The 8,890-nt window shown below is 42.6% G+C and overlaps 1 long non-coding RNA gene across 1 annotated transcript; it reads right to left on the minus strand.

Moving 5' to 3' along the window:
• Positions 1-5,785: 5,785 nt before the first annotated feature.
• On the minus strand, positions 5,786-8,672 carry LOC143260009 (uncharacterized). The gene is made up of 2 exons (XR_013034104.1): positions 7,859-8,672; positions 5,786-7,435 (listed from the first exon to the last, which is right to left on the minus strand). It is a non-coding gene; the product is annotated as an uncharacterized LOC143260009 (long non-coding RNA).
• Positions 8,673-8,890: the final 218 nt, after the last annotated feature.

Genomic DNA, 8,890 nt, shown 5'->3' on the forward strand with positions numbered 1-8,890 from the left:
CCTCCTTTTTTACCCTGCTACGGCGTCAGCATTATTTGAACATTACGTTAGCCGATTGACTGACATACACCTCCGACCATAACGTTCCGGATATTTACATACAGTAATATGAGTAATCACGGTAAGTCTCTAAGTAAGATTTACATTTTTAGTGATATTTACACAAAAACTTAAGCAAACATCATATTTGTATAATTCTATATGTATTAGAAATAATAGAGAATTTTATTATTAGAAAAAATATATAGAAATATACGAATGTGATGTTTTTTGTTAAGGTTTGATTTAGATATTAGTAACATGGTGAAAGTTAATTTTAGTTTAGAAATATGCGTACCACTGTATTTGCGAATATCGTGCGAATATTTTAGGTATATAGTTTATTTTATGGATTCATTATGTTGTCCTACAAACTTAATGTTATTCTTGAACATTATCAGCAATATTGATTATCAAACAATATTGCTTTAATTTTACTTAAGTATATATTAGTGAAAAGATGTATGTATATATATGTATGTATATATTACTGATATGAACCGTTCAAGTTTTAGACAACCTTATCTTTAATCTAGCCGACATTCACGACGCGATCTATTTTATTAGGGTAAGCCTGGGAGAGTTCGATCAGCGGGAGAGACTGGCCAGTGTAAATATCTTGAAACGACCACGCCACATGGCGTTGTGCTAAAAGTCGAAAAATACTTTAATAAATTGATTGTTGATCACGTATTGTGCAATTGTCGTGAAATTGCAAATATAATATAATCCTAATCTTGCAAATTGCATTTAAAGCTTTAGGCGGACTTGAAAGTTTTTTAACTAATATTCTTAGCAGTAATTGACAGATAGGTAAGTTTATTTACACTATTTTAATGTTAAGGGATATATTATGCATAAAACTACTTATAACCTCAATAGTACGCATGTATTCATTTCTACTTTATATTAAAAATGTGGTCGATTTCTCCTATAATTCTGGTATAGACTGATCATGCTAATCCGGGAGAGTTCGACCACATTAATTGTTCCGTCTTTTTATTCTTCTTCTATCCGATTTTCATCAAAGCGAATTTGCTTTTTTCAAGTTAGAAAAGCTTAATTTTCAAATAATTCCGTATGGCTTAGCGAGACAGTGCCCATATTTCCACAAACAAGTGCAAGCGTCATGGTCGGAAAAGGCCATAGACAATTTGCAAACATTATAAGTAGTTCAGAGAACATTAAGACAGAGAAGAACAAGAGAACTATAAAGAAACATAGGAATATTTCAATGGAAAGGGGGAAGAATGTAAAGAAACGTAGAAAATAATTAGAACAATCATTCGACTCAAGCAAAGATAATCCAGTTTTACAAGAAAGTGACACGTAATTAGAAAAATGCAATCAAAAAATGAATGCATGAGATGCAGAAAGGACTGTTTCGAAGCCACAAAAAATGACGACTAGCTTAAATGTGTGAATAGTCGTTGATATCACGAGGGATGATGCAAATATGAGAATTTTTGTGATTTACGTAAATAGCTGAAGAAAAAAAAGCGTAAGAATTATTTATATATAAGAATATATAAGAATTGTTTATATAATAACGTAAGAATTCCTTTTTTAAGATACATTCAAGGCTATTTTTCGAGGTCGCTCTCACCCGTAGTAAGTGAACGTTTTAACCCGATGATGCGGGTGGGATCGTCCACTTACAGTATTTTTTGCTTGAAATTGGTAATATGTATTTTAAACATACGCAAAATATTGTTTAGATATATGTTAAATTACTTAGTCATTCCTGTAATTTAGTTAATGCAATAAAATTCTGAAAAACCACAGCAATACTATACTTTTTTTCAAAAAGTGATCGTACTCTCCCGGATTTACCTTAAATTTCTCATGACTTTACGATTTGATTCTTATGTCTCATGATTTCAGTTTGGGTTTATTACCTCTTTTCGCTAATATACGCTTAAGAAATTGAAACAATATTGTTGAAACCATAATGTCAAGGACTAACATTAAGTTCGTAGGACAACAGAATAAATCCTTAAAATAAACTATATACATTTCCTAGATATTTGAACGATATTCACAAATATCAAAGTGTCCTGAAACATATGGACAGGGTTGTACGTTTGTTCTTCGCGATGCAAAGTGAAACTTTTTCACATGACGGGAATGAGAAACCTCCTGCTCGATCAACAAATTTTTATTCGTTTAGCCTCTTTGATGTACACATTACAATTCTTCAACACTTCCTGTCTTCTTCTAAAGCTTGAAGTGTATAACGCAACGCAGCCTAGAATTTGTACCTCTTTTATTCCCGAAGTTGCAGCCGTTACACTGCAACAGTCGTTGACTGCACAGCCCAGTTTTCGCGAGAAAACATTCTTCAGCCTTCCGCAAAGGATCAATTGCCTCGCACTCTTCGAGTCTATCTCGAAAGTCGTCGGAAGGGTTGCTCCCGAACATCTCGATCCCGCTGACACCGAGCTGTTGTTGCAGCAGATTATTTCGGTATTTTCCCGTATCTCGCAGTCGAATCACGCTCCGCGCGGCGCGGCAGCGCAGCAGGATAAAATGGTCGGATAAAAAAGTCCTGGAACAGCTCGGAGATAGCCGCGAGAGGGAGAGAAAGAGGATATCGGAGGGCAGGCTGGCCTCGGCTGGCGGAGAGGGATAGTTAATTGAATACTCGGGAGCGAGGATTGATGCCCTGTGTCAGTAGCCGTGTACAGAGGCATCGGCGTAATAGACGTATTACGGGGGCCTTTACGGGCAATTATGCTAAGGCCGAAAGGCTCGCGCTGGCACGTTGTACAGTACTCTAGCCGCTAGCAGCCGATAGTCCTCGCCTCCTAGCCGTCACGTACGGATAAATGCACGCCGTTGCGTAAGCCTGGTCGCAAACCCGATACGGGCCGCGATCACGATCCTCGGCTCGGCTTCGCTCACAGCTTCGCCCGGCTCTCGGCTTCGCTCGACTCCCTGCTCTCGTAGAATAGCAGTCGGCACGAAAGACGCTATTCCACCGGCTGATTGCCGGATCGACGATCCTTGTCCCGCCTCGAAACTTTCCCCCGCGGTTCCACACGCCGCGTAATCATAAGGATCCGAGCCGGATCGCACGGCGTAACGCGCGCTTCCAGCCGTTCCGTGAATACGAGATCGGCCGGGAATATTCGCCGAGGTTTCGCGCCGGCTATTCCGATTACAGAAGCCGACTGCACGCTGCGTGCCAAAGGGTTCCATTTTTTCCTACCGATATAGGCTGCGCGCGAGGCGCGGCCGAATAACGTGTCAAGCGGCCGAGAAGATGATTTCTTCGGGAAAAAGGGAGGAAGTAGTTTGATTAGCCGCTACGTTGCGCGAGAGATCACGGCTTTAAGTACTAGTTTCCGGCCGAGGTATGATGCTGATTTTGCTCGGGTACGCTGGATAATCGAACACGACTGACACGTTGCTCGACGGAACACTGTTTAGGGCGAACTCTTTAAGCTGTATTCCGTGCGAAGTTCGGCTTTGCTTTAGTCACGGGGTTCGGTTTTGCTGTATTCTTCGAGTTGATACAGTCGTTTATTCGCGTTACATGTTTGTAGCTAGTTTTTCAGAATTGCGTCAATTTGTTAACACTTTGACGTCTGGGAGACGCCATTGCTTTCATGCGCCATTGCTTGACTATGCCGGGAAACGAAGGGTTCTTGAGGTCATTTGAAGTAACTTCTTCCTTAGCGGAAATGCAATCCGCAACTTTGTTTACGAGTTATTTGATAGAAAATCAAATAGCAAACTAAGCAGTTTGTTGTTCACAATAATTTCATTTGTAAGAATTCTTTTTCTTGACTTTCTTTGTAACTTAGAGAGGATATTTTTCTATGTTTACTTAATATTAGCATTACTTTATTGATCTGTTCAAATTGCAAATTACAAATTATATAATGTCCACATTCGTATAAATATATTGAATACAAACAGCAATATGTTAGCTTTATTTTGCGGTAACTTAAATTGCCTGCACACGCGCGTTTCTTTTTTAAATAAATCGCAAGAGAAGGGGTTAAAGTCTAGATTCAACAGTTGAGAATGCCTTGAAAAATTGTTCGAAAGCGACAATAACTTCATTCGTAATTAGACAGCGGATTTGATGTATTTATGACAAAAATTAGTAGAGGAAATGTTACAACGGTGAAAAGATTAAGGGAATTTAAAAATGTCGTTGCATTATTCTTAACTTATTAAAATTATTACTACTTCTTGCGAACGATGCAGACAATTTTTATTTTTTACTTTATAATCAACGAATTATGGGGGTACGGTTAATGCAACACTTTCTTCTGAAATTATTATTTAAAAGAAAATTATCGGGTTATTTTACGCGCGTGTGTGAATCACTGATAGAAAAATCTATAATAGATTTTCGGTGAGTAAAGTTTTAAACGAGACAAAGGGCATCCTTTTTGGACGATGTAATCCCCACCTAATATAACCTAGTCGCATCATCGAATCGATCTAAATGCGATGTGACTACAATTCTGAACGGAACATCTCAAAGATGGAGCGTTCTCACGTGTTCCAGAAGTTGGAGAGGATTTTCAAAGCTCGTGTCAATAGAGAAAAAATGTATATTAAATCCTGAGCGATAGAATTTGGTTTGGGTTATAGTCTAGATTTGGTGTTGCCTTGATTCGACAACTTCTTGACTGCGCGGTCTAGCTTCTTCCGCCGGCTCGTCTGCCACAAGTATAGGGGCCGACGATCAGAATGCCAATGCACGATTTTGGACAGATGTTAGGCCTTCGGGAAGGTCTCAGTTAAATATAGATTCGCGTGAACAGTATGCAGATTCCGAATCTGTTCAGACGAAACAGGGCAAGGTGGCTTGACAGCCTCGGGAAATATAAGGGTTTTGATGTTCTAATGCCAGAGGTCTGCTCTATCCACCCTTCTCGGCTACTCCAGGAATTCGAATAGTTTCTATGAAAATAATGTGGATCGAATTAAATGGTCGTATGATGCAACTGAAGATTCGATGACTAAGCGTTTCCTGCATCCAGGTGAAAAAAAATATTTATCTAGTGAAAATATCGATGTAATAATCTTGCTAATGAAATAAAAAAAAAAGAATAATTACATGCAACAATAAATCGACGCGGATCTCAAAGAAATTCAGCGAAATAAGATTTCACTAAATCTAATCGTAGCTGTCATGTATCTAATAATTAGATCCAACAGTGTGTCGACGCGGATCTTGAAGAAATTTAAAGAAATAAGATTTCACTGAATCTAATCATAGCTGTCGTGCATCTAATAATTAGATCCAACAGAGTGTCGATGCAGATCTCGAAAAAAATTGAAAGAAACAAGATTTCACTGAATCTAATCATAGATGTCGCTATCTAATAATTAGATTCAACACTGCATCGATGCAGATCTCGAAAAAATTGAGAAAAGTGAGATTTGATTGGATTTGATCATGGTAACCATGAGTCTAATAATTAGACCCAGTAGGGAATCGATGTAGATTTCGAAAAAAAAGAACAATGAAATAAGGTTTATATGAACCCAGCCAAGTCGTCAAAAATGTCCGCCTCTCGAGAGGCCGAATTGCTTTTCAACCCTAAAAGTAGCACCCACCTACGCTTCCGATATTTTTCTATTAGCACAATAACGGTTCGGGCCGTTTGTGCGAAAACTTTTGCGTCTAGCCGGCATATTTTAAGACAGTTGCATTACTTTACAAACATGAACATAACTTATAATATATCAGACAGTTAAATTAAATTATAAAATATGTCGCTCCGTTCTAAATAGATTTTATTTAATTACACAAATAAATTTTATGACTGGATCTTTTATTTTAAATTACATTTTACGAGCAATCAAGAAAATTACTATTTTTTGTCAACAGGACGTAACGTGTTACTAATCAACTGGATCGAAGAGGTCAAGACTTCGTTAAGCCCAACCCTGCAATGGTCTCCAGACCCTAATTACCAATTAGCTACCCATCCGCTAGTGTTCCTATTTGCGTGACAAGATTCTGAAGCCGGTGTCTCCCGCATGGTACAAGACGAATTGAAATTTCGCCAAAGGATAAAAAATTCCGGAAATCCATGGGACGAGGGCGCGTGTACACACACCTGCCGCCCCGTGCCGAGTTTTCCGTGGCTGGCCGAGGGGTCGGGCCGGCGCGGCGCGGCGAACAGATTAAGCTTTAGGAAGGAGATTTATGGGCGAGCGTGTAACGAGCAACTTTTTCATACGATGCGCACGCCAGGGTTAGCCTCCGGGGGTGGGATTAGCATAAGATCCAGCAGCTGCAGACCGCGCGCGAACACTCCGCCGGCTTCGCCTCCCTTATGCGGAGGATACCGCCCTCCGGAACGATACGGTGTCCACGCGTATCCCATAACCCACCCTCGCCATTACAGAGTCACTTTTCTTTGAAATATCCTCAAGAACCGCTCGCGTATCGACAGACAAAAATCTCGGACGAAGAAACAACCCCCTTCGGTTCGAGATTGCAAATATCCTACATAAACAATACACCGGCATACCAAAAATAGCAAGCAAAATGGCAAAAACCTACTATAATAAGCAAACAATTCTTCTCCGAGATCGTACTCTTCAAGGTGTGAAGGCAATGATCCTTTAAATGGCGGTGTATATTTTTGCCATCATGGCGTCGTATTTATGGCGTCCGAATTTAAGATCAACCCAATCAAATTTTTCATTCTGGACCTCGAGAACCGTTTAGACGACCTTGATACATTATAGATAAGTACATTGTGTTCAAGAAAAATCGTTGCTCACCATATTTGCCTCTTCGAACGATGTTTTCTTTAAAATCTCCAGCCTTACACCAAAATGAGTACAGCAATGTTCTTTGAAGAGATTGATACCGGTTCTAAAGAAGTTGCCGAAGATGCGAATGGCTTTATGGAAATATCGGATGGCGGAGGAAGGAACCCGAGTTCGTTCGGAGCGAGGTCGAGTCACCACCTCGGGGGTTGAAACTTAATTTCTGCGTTTCGGAGCCGCGTGGCGCCAGATCCCGTAACGTGATTCGATAATTGCCGTAATCTGGCAGCGAGCCTTTCCTTATTCCGGCCATATGCCGTCCAGCCCGAAGCTACGGTCCTCAACTACCGACTGTAAAACTTCCTACTGGACGCGTTCGCCTTCTTTTTCTCCTGTTCCCTCCGTTGCCGGAGATTGGAAGCTCTGAAAACAGTCGGCACTCGCTGCCGCGGGATTCGTCAGCGGATTTCGTTCCGTTTCCTCTTCTTTTTCCACCTTTTTTTTCTCATCCCTCGTCTTCATCTTCTTCCCTGCTCCCTGTCCATTTGCTGACGAACGCTTTCATCGGCGTTTCGCGACTTCCACTTTGATTCCGGCGGAGTTCGACTATCGGAGCGTTCTGCGATCTTTCATCAGCGACGGTTATCTGGAACAGCACGCCAACGTGTCAATCAATACTGTGACAAGAGGTTCTAACGTGTAGAATGTCTTCCGTGTTCTTCAGACCTTATTTATTGCACCAATTACAATACAAGCATAAGCATAGTTACTGGGATCAAGGTTCTAAGGAAGTCTAGCCTCGTTTTGCTAAATAATCGAGAGAGAAACTGAGTCCTCCGATGGAAGTTGTTGCAAATAATCTTCTGATCGAAGGTGCTGTAAAAATGCTCTTCCGACTGAAGTTGTCGTAAATATGAATCTGTGAAGACAATCGGCATTCAACGTTAGCATCCAAGAGTCTTGTAAACGATATAAAGGCTGCAAACTATTTCGATACTTTGGACCGTTTCTATTTAGAATTCCCTCGACCTATCGCTTTTCACAGAGGTTCAAAATCAGTGGTATATACCTGGCGTTACGCTCGACGTAGACTATCCCCAGCCAGCACCTCCGATCGGGCGTCCCAGCGATATTCGCGAAACAATTTTCTACGGATACTTCGTTCACATGGTCGAGCACTTTGTCTCGGAGCGAACCTACCTGGAATTGCCCTAGAGAGGAACAATAAGACACAGATTCCATTAGATCGTCATGCAACGGGCAGGAGGCAGTGGCAGAGCGAGGTGTAGAGGAGAGGAGGCAGAGGCAACGCGAGAAACCCTCGCGTTTGTCCGGGTGCTCCCGGTCCGCGATCTCGATGGCTCGGGCAAGCCGGTGGAGTGGTTGAGGATAGAGACAGGAGGGTGAAGAGCCAGAGGAGAGCAAAACGAGAGAAGTAGCGAGAGAGTGAGAAGAGAGAGAGAAAGAGAGAGAGAGGGGGGACCAAGGGAGAGCGGCAGCAGCAGGAATAAAGTGGAGTAGACCGGAATAGAGTACAAGGTGTATGCCTAGAAGGTATAGAGAGAAAATGGTAGCCAATGGCGTTGGCTCGGCGTCGTTGCTACAGTATTGAACGTCTCCTACGTGGGCTCCAGATCTCTCTCCGGTTTGCTGTCGTCTCGCTCGCTCTCCTCGGCCACCCCCTCCCGGTCTCTCGACCTCCGTTTCCTCCTGGTCCTCTCTGGTCCTCCCGCCTCCACTCCCCGGCCACGAAACGGTCCCAGAGATCGGTCCGTTTCTCTCTTTCTCCGCCGCGAGAATCCTCTCGGTCCCTCCGCCGCCGCCTAGCCGTTCCGTCCCGTTCCTGTCCTTCCCTCCGTCGACTTCTCGTGACCCGACGACGTCCTCCCTCCATTCCAGGGTGGAGAACCTCCCTCCTCCTCCTCCTCCTCCTCCTCCTCCACCTCGTCTTCGTCCTCCTCCACCTCCGTCTCTACCTCCTGGAGCCCCTCGCCGTCCTTCCGTCCCGTCGATGCTTCTCGTCTCGGATCCGACAGGGAGGATCGCACAGCTGGGAGGAAAGGAGGGCCGAACACTCTCGGCATCCTCTCGCTCCTCGCGA

This window comes from Megalopta genalis, chromosome 9 (assembly GCF_051020955.1).
Source record: "Megalopta genalis isolate 19385.01 chromosome 9, iyMegGena1_principal, whole genome shotgun sequence".
Taxonomy (NCBI): Eukaryota; Metazoa; Arthropoda; class Insecta; order Hymenoptera; family Halictidae; genus Megalopta; species Megalopta genalis.